This window comes from Otolemur garnettii, unplaced genomic scaffold (genome assembly GCF_000181295.1).
Source record: "Otolemur garnettii isolate 467f Iridium unplaced genomic scaffold, OtoGar3 scaffold00112, whole genome shotgun sequence".
NCBI classification, from domain to species: Eukaryota; Metazoa; Chordata; class Mammalia; order Primates; family Galagidae; genus Otolemur; species Otolemur garnettii.
Window position 1 is genome coordinate 1755927 of NW_003852507.1, and position 15623 is coordinate 1771549.

The 15623-nt window shown below is 51.7% G+C and overlaps 1 protein-coding gene across 1 annotated transcript in view; it reads right to left on the reverse strand.

Moving 5' to 3' along the window:
- Positions 1–6176, reverse strand: part of FOXN1 (forkhead box N1) — a 29644-nt gene extending 23468 nt beyond the window's left edge. The window contains exon 1 of the mRNA XM_012809731.1: positions 5992–6176. The gene's annotated coding sequence lies outside the window, so the exon portion shown is untranslated. The remainder of the gene's footprint in view (positions 1–5991) is intronic.
- Positions 6177–15623: the final 9447 nt, after the last annotated feature.

The following is a 15623-nucleotide window of genomic DNA, read 5'->3' on the forward strand; positions in this document are numbered from 1 at the left end:
TGTCTTTGACCTACCTGTGGACGCTTATGTAATACATGAAAATAAAGGGATGTTTGGTTCCAAGGAAACAGGAAATTCTACTTCTCAAACCCCCCATCTCTCCTTTTCTGAGACATACCTACCAGAACCCCCTTCTCTCCACCTAGTCTGAGAGATCCACTCTGCTGGATTCTCCCCACTCCTTAGATGTTCTGTTCTGGAGCGCTCATACCTAAACACCCCTAGCCCCCAGGGAACTTTTGCTCTTCCTCTTAGGTGTCCTTCAAGGTCTGCCTTTTTCTCCCTCCAGCCTTCTTGCCTACTCTGGAGTCCAGGCTCTGAGGCTATGGCCCCACTCTCATATCTTGCTCCCAAAGCAAAATCAGCTTGTCTTCCAAAGTTAGTGGGGTGGTGTGGGGGTGTGTGTGGGGGGGGGAGGTGGAATTATCAAGTCCAAGAACATGAAACCTTTCTATGGGCAGCTTATATTCCCCAGATATTGTTGAAGGCATGACTGAGCCTGATATGAGAACTGGTGTGGCAAAGGACTTGGAGGTGGACAAGTGGGAACTTCTTGCCTGCTCAACTGATACGCCTCAGAAAGCAGTGACTTGAGGTCTTTTGATTTCTAGGGAAGATAGTTCCCTTAAATCCTTGGTCTGCCCAAGCCATGAGAGGGGCCAAAGAGTGGATGATGAGGTGGGGAATGACTGAAGGCTTTTCCACAGATTGTGAGCCATCACCTTTGTCCTCCCTACAATAAGTTTCTTCCAGCCCCACGGCTAATGGGGTAGAGGAAAGGGCTGAAGGATGGGGAGAAGTTGCTGACCTCTGAGCACACAGAAAATCCACCCCCATAATAAAGTCACAGGGTTGGACAGGTGGTCCCGCCCCCAACCTCCTGTGCTGTCTTAGTAACTGGCTGAGAACTTGATTGGCTATCACAGTGATTGGCAGCTGAGGATTTGATCTGTGTGACCAACTGGGATGCTGGAGCCTTGTCCCATGCCTAAGAACCTGGCTGTCATTATCTGCAGAAGCCTTCTCTGAGTCCACACCGCAGCTTCCCTACAAAGCGCGCCCCCTACCCCCTTATTTCCTCAAAGAACGGACACCAGGAGGTTCTCTCCCGGCTTTGCTAGCAGTGTGGGTTTGTCCCGAGAACGAATGTCATTTCCTCCATTATAAAATGGGATCCTCATCCGTGCCCTGCATACCTCACCTGGTTGTCTTGGGTAATGAATGAGACCCAGAATGGCAAAGCACTCCGAGGCAGCACCCTCTTGCCTGGTGCTCCTGCCTCCTCCCCTGGGGTCAGGCGCCCATGAAATCTCAGGAGAAGGATGGGGCTGGGTGTCATTTCTTCACTTTGACCGTTCGCCCTTCCCAGGGGTGCGCTCCATGGGAGTGGTGGAGAGGCTTTTTCCAGTCCATGGGCCCCCTTTTTGCCTGTCCACTTTAGAGGGGGCAACGAAATGGTCCAGGATCCCACCATCCTTTGGGCCAGGGGCCTCTTATACTCTGTACATATCATTATCAGAACTGCTCATTATAACCAATCTGTTATTAGGGATATTAATTCTGCCACCACTACTAATAATCCAGATTTAGTAGAAGACAAATAGATACTGGTGCACTTCCTCCCCCAACACCATCCACCGCAGAGGGCATGCAGGAGGTTATCTGCTTGAACTTACTGGACCTTGGAGTGAGACTTGCAGTGGGAGGCCCTCCCACCCAAGCCCCTCTCTGAGAGATGGGGAAACTGAAGCCTTACCAGTGGAGGGGATTATTGCCTTCTCCACAGGTGTCTGTATACTGCTCCTTCCTCCAGGTGCCTGGGCTATGTGAAGGGTGTTCTGAGCCCTGAACTATGTCATTGAAGAAGGGGCAGGCTCTGGAAGGGTTTCTCTGACCCTGTCCAGCTCCTTGGCTCCAGCAGATCCTCCTGGGCTCGGCACTCTCTCCAGAACCCTTCTCCCCTCAGGCAGGTTGGGCACACTCTTAGGAAGGCCCAGAGAGGCAGAGCTACCTCTCCAAAGCCACGTGCTCTCTAGCAGGTGGGCTACAGAAATCCTTCTGAGAGGGAGCCAGGACACCACCCGCCTCTCACAGTGAACACTGCTGTGGTCCCTCCAGCTCTGTGCAGGGGAGGGGCTGCTAAGTCACAGAGTCTGATAGTTGCGTTTTCTGATCACGGTAACGTGAGCATGTTTGTGTGTATGTGCGCATGTGTGTCCCTGTGCACATCCTATGCCTTCTTAGACTAATGGGCTGGTGTAGTCTGGGACATGGGTATGGAATTTACAAGTGTAGGTGGAACCTTCAACTGTCTCCAGGCAATCCGGTTCCGGGGACACACCCCATTCGGTTTGTGTGTGTGTGTGTGTGTGTGTGTGTATTTTGGTGCCAGCTGTGCTCCCTTGCCAGCTGTAGTTTGTCGGAAGCAGTAGTTTCAGGCTGGGGGAGCCCTGAAAGCCCCTGGAAGGGGTGTGGGGGCAGGGCTTGAATCTGACTGTGCATCCTCCTGTGAGTGTGAGGTGGGGGGCGAGGGTCAGACCTCCAGTTGGCTCTCTATTGCATCCTGGGGGGGGTCCTGAGAGGTGCCCACCCCCTGGACCTTCCAGAGTGGCTGTGAGAGCACAGGTTCCCTTTTCTCTGTGACTCACAGCTGGCTCTCAAGTCAAGTTCCCTGAGAGATCACGATTCAGCTAATTCTCTCCCCGGCCCCATTAATCTGAGCTGACTAAGCAAGAGCCACAGGCGGGTCAGAGACCCAGAGATGCTCATTCCTAAGCAACCCCCAGAATCCCTGCCCCAGCTTCCAGCCCTCCCTCACCTTGGCCGTGTCATGCCTAATCTAACCAGCTGGGCTTCCAGCCCCCCTGAGAAAGATTGTCCTTGCCTCCCTTTGGAGCCCTTTGGGCGTGTCTCTCCATCGTTCCTTCAGCCACTGCACACCCCACAGTGGACATCAGACGTCAACTTGTCTTGTTGTGTCTGGACTCATTTTTACTGTTTGGTCAGGATCCAGCCTTTAAGGCCTGATAGGATCAGGAAGCAGGATGATCCCATACAATCCATTTTGTCCAGTGTCATGGCTCTGGGCTTTTCCTCAACACTTAGAGCACATGAAAGACATGCCAGGGCCCAGTGGGGTGCGGGTGATGGGTATTGGACTCCAAGGGGATCTTTGACCTAGGCGGAGATCTGCCCTGAGGGGTATGTGAGAGGGAGATCGGTGAGCACTAAAGAGGTGAGGCAGGGAGGCAGGGAGGTGGGATGGGGTTGTGGAGGTGCAGGTGAGAGTAGGGATGAGGAGCAGAAGGCTGGGAAGGGATTGAAGATGGGCCTGGAAGAAGGTTAAGGATGAGGCTGGGATTGGGGTTGGAGATGAGCACAGAGAAGCGGCTGGGAATAGGGATGAGTAAACCAGAAAGACCCATCTTATTCAGGGCCATTTGATTGCTGTTTCTGGGATGTACCCTCCCAGAGGTCATCTTGTCCTTCCCCTGCTCCTAGGCATGTTGCCAGGCAACCCCACCCATCCCAGTCAAGGCTGCCTCTCCACTCAGGAAACCACCTTCTGTGGTCATATAGCCCAGACAAACTCAACTCAAAATGATGAAAATCTCCCTGAAGTCTATCACCTCTCCTGCTGCAGAAGTAGATTGTGGCTGGCCCAACTCCCCTCTGCAGGCCTTGGCAGGGACCACAGGCAGTGAGCAGGAAGAGGGGAGGGCATGCCTGCAGGATCTCTGTTCTTTCCATCCTTCTGTTATGGGGGGATGGGAGGTGGCAGTTGTGGCCCTTGGCTTCATTGAAGTATGGATGGAGCTGGAGAGAATAACAGAGGAGCAGAAGGCATGTGGACTTTCTATCCTTTCCTGCACACAAGCTCCCAGGACATTGCAACAGAACTTGGAAAGAGTCTCTGGCTTGTACAGGAAATGGGGATACCACTGGTCCATGGAGACCAGGCATCAACTGGAGCTGGGTGGAGGGAAGTTAGACTCAGGAAGGACTTCCTGGCTAGGAATGATGGAGAGCCCAGAGGAAGTGGTGCTCTATTTCTTTCTCAGGGGGCAGAAGGGACTCTGGGGAGTGCTAAGGGAAGGCTTTCCATGTCATGTACCATCGGTGGGCTTCTCCCCTTGTCTTTGACTTCCTGAGGCTTTCTCTCTTCTCACAATGAATGAAGAAGGTTGTTGGTTGGAGGCAATGTGGGATTAGTGTGTGGATGAGAGAAAGATGGGAAGTAGGGAGGGGTCCCAAGCCCCCAATCTTTCTTTTGCTTTCTCAGGACCCAGAGTCCAGAGGATTCTGGGGCTTTCTGAGCCCCTGGGAAATAAAGTCCTATGAGAACTCCTTGGCATTCCCGGGAGAACAGGTTCCTGGCTCTGGGAGGTGAGTGAGGCGCCGGGCCTGGGGGGGCAGCGTGCCTCGGCAGGCCCTGGAGCCCGGAGCTGAGCACTCGCAGAGGCTGCATGGGCGGGGCTGGGCGGGGAGCTGGGAGGGCATGCGCCTCTCCCTGTGGCTCCTTCGTCCCTGAGGATCCCCAACCTGGGGCAGCTCCCGCCCCCCTCTGCCTCTCCCCAGGATCTGTCCCAGCCCTGTCACTGCCTGGCTTATCCTGTGCCCCTCATGGAGCCACAGGAGAAAGGAGCCAGAACAGAAGATGCTGACCCTTCTTCCCACATCAGTGGGGATGCCCTTCTCCTCTCTGAGTCCCATGATCAGGGAATAAGGAATATGGTAAAAGAGTCCGAGCCAAGCCTGAGGGCAACAAGACTAGAGGCCAATGCCACCCTCTGATCAACCCAAAGGAACTGAGGTTCATCAGTAGGGGAAAGAGAAAGCTATGGGGACCCTGCAGCAATCGAGACCTCAAAGAGACTCTAGGAAGGACTTCATGACTGTAGGGGAATTGAACACATTTTTTCCTTCAGGGATTAGGAAAACTAGGAGGGGGAAGCCTTGAGATGACTTCTCAAGAGGAGGAGCCTCTCCCCCAGGGTCCTTTCCCGTTTTGCCTCAAGCACACTCAGACATATCCCCCAAACCTGGAGGAACAGAGAGAAGAGGCAAACGTCCCCACTTGTTAGAGTCTATTCTTTATCCAACATGCTCCTTTGGACATTTAGGGAGGGCCTGGGGGACTCCACGGGGAATGCCAGACCTTAGCCGATCAGGTGCGGGGAGGGAGGGGTTGTGGGAGCTAGTGGGGGCTTCCTGCTGCTTCAGCCGTTTCCTAAGGGCCTTCACTGCCCACATGGCCACCTCTAGGTTCCAAAGGCCTTGGCTGGAGCCTGGTCCCTGGGATTCTTTGCCTCAGGGGTGTTGAAGGACAGAGATGTTCCCAGGCCCAGGGGAGGAGGGGGACTCTGCCCCAAGCTCAGCATCAGCTCCGGCCACAGCACCTGTTTGCCACCTGTCTGCTTCTCCACCAGGAGCATCATTTCTTTTCTGCAACCCAGGCCTCTCCACTCCCCAAGTTTCTAAACCCCAGCCCAGGCTACCCAGAGATGTTGAGCGAGTCCTTGATCTGTGCACAGCCTTGTTGCCACCCATCCCCCAAAGCTGGGCTGTTCCTTCTCCACCTGGAGAAGCCACTAGGTTGAGATCTTTCGATTGTAGTTTTCTAGTTCCAGCACTTTTGAGTCCTTATTTTCTCCCCACACAGGGTGTGCACGCACACCTTCTCCAAGACACAGAGACACAGCACAAAATCCAACAAGACACAGCAGAAAGTGGCCCACACTACAGCAAGGAGGATTAAAGTCAGACAATCTGGAATAGGAATGGGAGTGAGCGGCGCGGAGGAGGGGGTCCCCCTTGGCTTCTAGGCACTCACCCGAATTCTGAGTCTCCCTTGAGCTGTGGTGAGAAGCTGGGGAGCACCCAGATGTTCCCAGTGACTCCTGAGGCCCGTTAAAAAGGCAACGCCCCCTCCCCATACCCTAGCCCGCCCTGTTGGCCTCCACGGCTGACTTGGGCCGGGGCTCCTCTTACCTGCTCAGTGAAGCAGGTCGGCGTGGGGGCCCAGGTCTGGGGGGCCAGGAGCTCCGTCTGTCTGTCAGTCCGTCAGCTCAGCCGTCCTGCTTCTGTGCTGACATCAGGTGAGGGGAGGCAGCTGCCGGGTGAGCCAATAATTATGATATCAGCTTCCCCTTGCCCCGAGGGGCTGCTGCCAAAACGGGGAGAAGAGAAAGGTGACTAAGAAGCTAGTTTGCTCCTTGGCTCTCGTTTGACAGGTACCGGCTCCTGTGCCCGCCCCAGCCGCGCCCCGGCACCCCCAACCCCTCCCCCTCCTGAGCTAGCCCAGGCCCCCTGTCAGTGCCAGCGGGCACAGCCTGCAGCTCGTGGAGGAGGGGGTTGTCTTGTGGCCCCCACCTGTACCCCAGAACAGGGATGTCAGCCCCCTGCTGGTGGGGCACAGGCCTGTCAGGGCATGTACATGTGTGCCAGGAGAGCCTGGCGATCCCATGTATGTTCTTGGAGCCAACGAGGGGGTTCTGGGGAAGAGCACTGGGTGGTGGCTCAGGGTTCTCAGAGGCATGGCATGGACAGCAGCGGTTGTGACCCTCAGAAGGCAAGCATTAGCACAGATTTTCTGGGAACTGTCTCACAACAGTCCCTCTGACACCTCCAGGGTGTCTCCTTGTGCGTGTGGGTGTGCACACCCACATGTACCTGTGTCTGTGGCTCCTTCCGTGTACCTGTAGGCAAGCAAGGCTCTCCACGTGGCTCTCCCTGACTCTGTCCATTTGTGTGTGCCTACATCTATGTCTTCCCCTATAGTCTGTGTGGGTTTGTGTCCCTGGGTCCAGGCTTGTGCCTATGTGTCATCTGTGTGTCTGTGCATATGTCTCAGCTCTGGGTCAGTAATCCTGCCCTGTGTGTGTGGGGGTGCTTGTGTGCATAAAATGGGGTCTCCCTGGTTCCATGTCATGATCCCATGGCTGCTCTTTATGGTCTGGAGGATAGAAACAGAAAACTGAGTGATTGTGGCCTTGGTTCCTAGCCACTCAGAGTCCATATTGAAGATGGAGTGCCTGGCAAGCCTAGGAACTGGTCCTCACTTGGAGCCTGTTTCTGCCCTGACAGTCCTCCCTGCTACTGCCCCAGACCCCACCCCCACCTCCTCCCTGCTTTCTTTTTCATCTTCTTTGCCCTGCCACCTTGTTCCCAATTCCTAGACATTCTTTCCCTCATCTCCCTCCTCCTCCCTCCCCCTGGCCTTTAAGCCTACTTGTATCTCTGCCTGGAGCTAAAGGCTCTGGAGACCTAGTGGTAGCATTGCTGCCCAGCAAGGCCTGGGATTTGGCTTCTGGCCTGAAGGTGTCAACTAACTCTATCTCTGTCCAAGGAGAGAGGTAATGTCAACCTGGGCTGGGGCGAGGGTGCTCATTTGGCACAAGTGTGAAATAGACTAAAACATTTGGAGAGTTTCTTGGTCTAGGCAGAAAATGTTCTATCGCAAAGAAGAGGGTACTGAAATCACAGTAGACCCGTTAGTTGAGTGATGGTTGGTGGTGTGATCTTGCACACTTACCACTCTGAGTCTCAATTTCCTAGTCTGTTAACAAGGGAATAATATTATTCACCCATAGCGTTGTGATTTAAAAAGTTCACATGTTTAAAGTTCCTAACACAGCTGTGTTTGGTGGCTCAGAGCTGTAATTCTAGCACTCTGGGAGGCCAAGGCAGGAGGATCCCTTGAGCTCAGGAGGAGTGCGAGACTAACCTGAGCAAGAGCAAGAACTCATCTCTATTAAGAACAGAAAAAAAAATTAGCAAGGCATTGTGGTGAGCACCTGTTGTCCTAGCTACTTAGGAGGCTGAGGCAAGAGGATTGCTTGAGCCCACAGGTTTGAGGTTGCTGTGAGCCATGATCCCACAGCACTCTACACAGGGCAATAGAATGAACTCTATCTCAAAAATAAAAATAAGGTTCCTAGCATAATCCCTCACATATAGTAGATGCTCAGTAAATGTGTGCCTCAGCTTGGTGCCTGTTGCTCAGTGGTTATGGTGCCAGCCACATATACCGGGGCTGGCGGGTTTGAGCCTGGCCCAGGCCTGCTAAACTACGATGACAACTACAATTAAAAAAAAATAGTCAGGCATTGTGGTGGGCGCCTGTAATCCCAGCTACTTGGGAGGCTGAGGCAAGAGAATCACTTAAGCCCAAGAATTTTTTTTTTCCTTAGAGATAGAGTCTTACTTTGTCACCCTTGGTAGAGTACTATGGCATCACAGCTTACAGCAACCTCCAACTCTTGGGCTTAGGTGATTCTCTTGCCTCAACCTCCCAAGTAGCTAGGATTATAGGCACCCACCACAATACTCACCTATTTTTTGTTGCAGTTTGGCTGGGGCCAAGTTTGAATCTGCCACACGTGGTATATGGGGCCGGTACCCTATTCACTGAGCCACAGGTACTGCCCAAAGCCCAAGAATTTGAGGTTGCTGTGAGCTGTGACACCATGACACTCTATCAATGGCAACATAGTGAGATTCTGTCTCAAATAAATAAATAAATAAATGTGCACCTCCTTTCTCTTCACCAAGCCCAGAGATGCCGGTTGGGAAATGATGATATTCTAACATGCCCACCTGGATATAAGAATTGTGTTCTGGGATTAGAACAGAGGCCCTGATTCTGTTCACCTCTCCCTGGGACTCACACTAGTAATCAAAGCCCTGCTCCCTTAACCTAATAGTGGACTTTCACAGAGGAAGGGCCGCTATCAAGATACTGCTCCTATCTGATGTATGCAGGGCTAATTGTTATTTCTAGACTCACAGATATTTCTGTATGGATGTCCTAGGTGTAGAGAAACACATGAGAGCTGTAAATTGAAGTCTGCTCTCACTGCCATCAATTGCCATCATTCTGAGGGCCTTATCCAGTGCAATAAGATAAGAAACAGAACTAAGGACATAAATATGAGAAGGAAGGAGAAAAAACCTTTAAGAATTAAAAATAGGGCCGGGTGCGGTGGCTCATGCCTATAATCCTAGCACTGTGGGAGGCCGAGGTGGGTGGATCTCCTGAGTTCACAGGTTTGAGATCAGCCTGAGCAAGAGCAAAACCCCATCTCTACTACAAATAGAAAAAACTGAGGCAAGAGGATAGCTTGAGCCCAAGAATTGGAGGTTGCTGTGAGCTAGGATAATGCCATCGTATTCTACCCAGGGCAACAGCTTGAAAAAAATTTTTTTTGAGAGAAAATCTCACTCTATTGCCCTTCCTAGAGTGTCATGATGTCATAGCTCACAGCAATCTCAAACTCCTGGGCTTAAGTGATCTTCTTGCATCAGCCTTCTGAGTAGCTGGAACTACAGGTGCTAGCCACAACACTTGGCTAGTTTTTCTATTTTTAGTAGAAAAGAAAAGGGTTCTTGCTCTTTGTCAGAGTAGTCTCAAACTCCTAAGCTCAAGTAATCCACCTGTTTCAGCCTCCCAGAGTGCTAGGACTATAGGCATGAGCCACCATGCCCAGCCTAAAATTTTTTATTTACTTATTAGCCATCCATTTTGGGGGGGATAACAAGGTATCTTGTTGCAGTTTTTTTTTTTTTTTCTGTGAAGGCTAGGCCTGAACCTGCCACCTCCGGCATATGGGGCCGGTGCCCTACTCCTTGAGCCACACGCATCACCTGATAACAAGGTATTTTAAAGTAGCAAGTAAAGTAGAAAACATTCAGTAAATAGAGTTGGGATAATGGACTTTCCATTTCAAAGAAATAAAATTAAATCCTACTTCATGCTATACATTAAAAAAATCCAGACAGATGAAATATTGCCATAAAAATTAAAATCATACAAATAAGTGGGAAAAACATAAAAAACCACTTTTATAATTATGGAGTGGAGAAGGCATATTTATTTATTTATTTACTATTTTTTTCTTTTTTAGAGACAAAGTCTCACTTTCTTGCCCTCGGTAGAGTGCTGAGGCATCACAGCTCACAGCAACCTCCAGCTCTTGGGCTTAGGCAATTCTCTAGCCTCAGCCTCCCGAGTAGTTGGGACTACAGGTGCCCGCCACAATGCCTGGCTATTTTTTGTTGCAGTTTGGCCGGGGCCAGGTTTTAACCCATCAACCTCGGTATATGGGTCTGGCGCCCTACTCACTGAGCCACAGGGGCAGCCTGGAGAAGGCATTTTTAAAACATGATATCAAATCCAGAAGCCATAAAGAATATGTTGACAGATTTGACGAAACAAAAGAAAATTTTTTTTATTGCTAAATAGAACACGAATGAAGTTAAAAGACCAAAAACATAGCCTGGAAGAAAGCGTGCAACATATGTAACAGAAAAAAAGGTGAATATCCATAATAAACAGAGAGTTCCTCTAAATAGATAAAAGATGATTTCACAGAAAATGGGAAAGGACACAAATAAGTAATCCACAGGCAAAATACAAATGGCCAAAAAAAAAGAAAAACCTCGAAAAATTTTCAACTTTATTTAATGATCAAGAAAATGCCAATTAATTCAGGAGCCCAGGGATGGGATGGCCAGAAGAGACTTGTAGTTGCCAACTTCCCACAGTGAGACTCTGCTTCTGATGGGTGAGATGAACTTCTTTCTCTTTCAAGACAGGATCCACCTCTGCCCCAGGAATGGGTGCAGGCTCTGGCTCTGGCTTCCTTTTTCCTTTGGGAAGCACAACTTCCTCGTTGCATGCAGTCTGGGAGTTGAAGCAGGAGCTAAAGATTTCCATAGACCTAGGACTGAAAGGTGATGTGTGAGGTCTTTCTCCTCCTCCTCTGTCTCCAGATAGGGCCACCCCTCCGTCTCTCATTGCACCAGCCCTTCATAGTTACCTCCTAGATCCAGAAAGTCTGTCTTGGTGTCTAGCCTCAACTCTAGCAGCTGCACTGTGGCTCTGCTCCCTTGGAAAGGATTTCTATTGAGAGGTTTGGTTCCACATGTTCTAGTACCCTCATTTCAGACTTGCAGATGGAACTGAGCTGGGCTTTGGTCTGGACAAGCTGTGCTTAAACAGGCTGAGGCCAAAGGAAGCGCTGTACCTCTAGAGACTAGAGGTCAGAACTGGTTCATTCTGCTGCTGAACTTTGGCCAGGGTTGGGCTGCTTTGAGCCAGAAGCAGCCCTTGCTGGGGACAAAACTCCTTGGGGCCAATGTCTGCCATGTTCCAGGCTGGGACAAGACCCTAGGGACCCCAGGGAGAACAAAGAGCATGTTTCTACCCTCAAGATCCCCAGTGAGTTGTAGGAGGAGCACCCCTCCTTCACCCCATATCAGGATTATCCATCTTCTCTCTAATTCTGCTCATGTAGGCTGGACTGGTCTGCCCAAAATGAGTTCCCAAGACTGAGACTGGCGCTTCCCAGGCTTTTCAAGTCTCACTTCATTGGCATGTAAGAGACTTAAGAACATCTGCAGAGGAACAGGGCCCAAGTGTAGCTGCCATTAAGTCCCTGAAGCCTGAGGACCTCCTGTCAAAGAAGGGTGGGAGGCTGGGTGGGATGGCTCATACCTGTAATCTGAGCACTTTGGGAGGATGAGGCAGGAGGATTGCTTGAGGCCAGGAGTTCAAGACCAGCCTGAGCCAGAGGGAGAACCTGCCTCTACAAAAAAAAAAAAAGAAAGAAAGAAAGAAAGAAAAGAAAAATTAGCTGGGCGTGGTGGCATGCACCTGTAATTCCAGCTACTCAGGAGGCTGAAGCAGGAAGATTACTTGAGTCCAGGGGTTTGAAGTTGCAATGAGCTAGCTATCTTAAGAAAAAAAGGCTGAAGAGATCTAGGGCCTATCAGGGTCAGCTTCCTTGGGGAGAGCAAGCAGCTCCTTGGCTGTGGATGATGGAGAAGCACCTGGCCAGAGCTGCGGAGGGTGTGTGGTGGGGCAGCTGGGCTGGGAGGTCTGAACCTGTTCTGGTTGGCTGACCCTGTGGGAAATCCAGGGAGTTTCCAAGCTGAGAGCTTGGTGGCGGGGAGGGTCTATGGGGAGGAGCATGGTTACAGCCCTGCAGGATGAGGAGGACTTCTATCCTCCTGCTGTAGGAGGCACGGCTGTGGAGGGGAAGACCAAATGCATGTGTGTGTTTTCACCGGTGTCAGTGTCTCAGCACATGTGGACTTTTTTTTTTTTTTGAGACAGAGTCTCACTATGTCACCCTGGGTAGAGTGCTGTTGTGTCACAGCTCACAGCAACCTCAAGCTCTTGGGCTTACGTGATTCTCTTGCCTCAGCCTCCCGAGTAGCTGAGACTACAGTGCAGGCCACAATGCCCCGCTATTTTTTGGTTGTAATTGTCATTATTGTTTGGCAGGCCCGGGCTGGGTTCAAACCCGCCAGCTCCAGTGTATGTGGCTGGTGCCTTACTTACTGAGCTACAGGTGCCGAGCCGCATGTGTACTTTTGTGTGAGTGTGCAAATATCTATGTTCCTTTTCTCATGTTCATGTGTCTCTGTGGGTGTGCATTATGTCTGTGGCTCTAGAATGTGGGTGTGTCTGAGCTCTGTGTGTGTGTGAGAGCAGTCAGGTCTGACACCAGATGCAGAGGCATCTGAGTGACTGCGTGTGAACAAATGACTGTGGCTATGTATGGCTATGTGTGTTTCAGTGAGTGACTCTGATGTCTCAAGGGCATTGATGCTCTCTGATGTGAGAGCCTGTAACTTTATGCGCACAAGTGTTTGTATGTGATTGTGTTTAATTGTTGTATCTATGTCTGTGCGTGCATCTGTGGGTTCTGTGTGTACCCAAGAATCCATGGGTCCGTGTATTCATGTCTGTGGGTCTCACCACCCTTAAGAGCAATTCTTCCGTGGCCAGGCACGGTGGCTCATGCCTGTAATCCTAGCACTCTAGGAGGTTGAGGCAGGTGGATTGCTTGAGCTCAGGAGTTGAAACCCAGGCTGAGCAAGTGTGAGATCCTGCCTCTACTGAAAATAGAAAAAAATTAGCCAGGCATCCTGGTAGGTGCCTATATTCCCAGCTACTTGGGAGGCTGAGGCAGGAGGATCACTTGAACCCAGGAGATCAAGGTTGCTGTGAGCTATGATGATGCCATAGCACTCTACCCAGGGTGATACAGTGAGACTCTGTTTCAAAAAAAAAAAAAGGAGCAACTCTTCTGAATCTTTGTCATCATCTTTCTAATTAGGCTGCTCAATTTCCTTCCCTCCATCCTCTGCCCCAGCCCTGCAAGTTGGAGGCTCATCCTTTTGAGGCCCTTAGGTTCCCTGAACCCAGTAAAACCTCATGGCTATGCTGACCATGACGAATGGGGCCCGGACAGGGGCGGAGGCTATAGGGGGCACCCTATTTGGATTGGTACCGCACCAGAACTTCACCCATCCCTGTCCTACCTGAATCCTGACCCTGTACTCTCTGTCTGTATCAAACTCTCTCTTTCAGGATGCAACTTCCCCTCTGAGACTTTGGGGAGAAAGAGATGTCAATCTGAGCCCCCAAAGGCTCACTCTGGGACCCAGGACCCTAACCCCTAGAGCTGCCCTCTACCTGAGGTCCAGGTCAAGGTGAACTCAGAGAGTGGTGTGGATAGCCCTGCTCTTATCCCTTCAATCTCTTTCACAAGCTCCGTTTTCTGAAACCTGGGCCTTCTGGTTGTCACAGAGGGCTGGTGCTGGTGGGCAGGAAGGCATAGGGAAATAGGGAAACTCCCCAGGCCTTAGGGAACAGGGATGGAGAGATAATATGGGCTGGCTCATAAATCTGGGCCTATCTGCTGAGTTTAAGTGACATTGGCCCAGAGTGGCCAAGACATTTCTCAAGGTCACAAAGCAGAGTACACACAGCAGTCTGGAGAGGGGTTCTGAGGAGCAAGAAACTTCTCTATGCTTCTGAAACATTCACGTCTTCATACACCATTCATGGTGCCAGGCCTTGTCTAGGAACTGGGACATAGTTGCATCAGGCAAACTGTCTTTAAGTTGTTTTCAGCCTCACTGATCTTCTCTGGCAACGGGGAACTCACTACTGCGGTTCTGGAGTCTCAGTGTTGCACAAGTTTGGCCGGTAGGAGACACCCAAAGCCACCTGGTACCTTCCCAGAGGGCCACTGGTGAAGGGCTGTGGGTTTCTGGGCAAGGAGGGTGCAGTCCCTATCCCCAGCAGTGCCCCATCCACCTGCCGCAGCCTGGAGTGTGTGCAGGAGGAGCTGAGCTGCCCAGCTACCTGTACCAACCTGACCTGGCTGACAGGCCCTTCCTTCAAAGGCTGGCCCAGTCCGTGCCGCTTTATTGCACAGCTAATGACGGTGATTAGGCTGACAGGTGCCGCCTGCCACCCGTCCATCCTCTTGCCGACTGAGGAGGGTGGTTTCTGAGCATCTAGGGGAGGCTTGTCCTGTGAGCCCTGTGAGCCCTGCAAGTCCACCATGGCTGACCTCTCAAGCCTCAGGCTAGCTTGGGTCCCCCCACTTCCCCTGATAAGGCAGGGCCAGCCCAGTCCGCACCTGAGCCCTCTCTGAGCAGGACTAAGGAGGAAGTTGAACTGAGAACAGTGGCAGGCCAAGTGCACCCTGAGAAGCTCACCCTCCTTTCCCCAGCCAGGGCTGGACAGCAGGTACCTAGCAGGGTCCAGGAGGAGGTAGTAGCAGAGGGTCCTCTTTGCAGATGTGGCTGCTCCCAGAACCCCCTGCATTATGGGTAAGCCAGGGCAGAGCCTCACCCTTCTGTAGCTGGCCCACTCTTAGTGTGGGGGGGCACTGTCACCTGGGGCTTTGGCTTGGGGGGGTTTGTCCTGGTGTGGGTCTGGGTGGGTGCTGTGATTTATGACTGTGCTTCATGAGTGAGGAATGCCAGCCTGGGGGGCCGGGTGGAGGCGGAGCTGCTCACCTGACACTCCTCCATCTCCTGGCTGTATGGCATGTCCTGTCAGGATCCCCTGTCCCCTGGGGACAGCGGTGTTCTCCCCTGCACAGTAGCCTCCTCCTATTTGCACTCCCCACCAACCCCCAGCTCTGAGAGCACTGAGTGAAAGCCCAGCCCAGGGGGATCCAGGATTAAAATCTTTCTGGTTTTCTCTCCTCACATCTGAGCCTCCTTTCCCATTCAGGCATGAAGGTGATGGTCAATCTCTCTCTTCTCTCCCACTGTAGCAGGAGGGGACTGAATGAGACGCTAGGAAACTTCCCATCCAGATGACTCAAGGTTTACTTGTCACTGTCCACAGGGAGAGAGACTTAGGATAGACAAAGGTGAATGTTCAGCCAGGCAAGGCTGTTGAGCTCCCAGAATGGATGATGAATGTGGTATCGTTCTTCCACACCCCCACTTCCACCTTGCAAGATAAATGAAAACTCTGAAGTCCATAAAGTAGGGAGGAGAGATAGCAGCGGAATAGAGAGGTGGAGCCATCCAAAGATGTCTGGTCCTGGACTCTGAAGGCATGCCAGTTTTGAGCCTGGTCCTATCAGTCTAACCTGCAGTCTACCTCTTGCTGCAGGCTGCCATTTTGGGTGAAGGTCCATCTTTCTGGGTACCCAGCATGGGTCAGCCTGCCTCCTCTGGTCTTGTGGGACCTGTTTTTCCAGATGTAGGAAGGGTCAGTGAGGCACTGGCAGGAGCAGAGGGTTTTATGTAAATGCCCAGGGAGGGCTCTGGGAATGGGGAGGCTGGTTTTCCCAAAGACACGC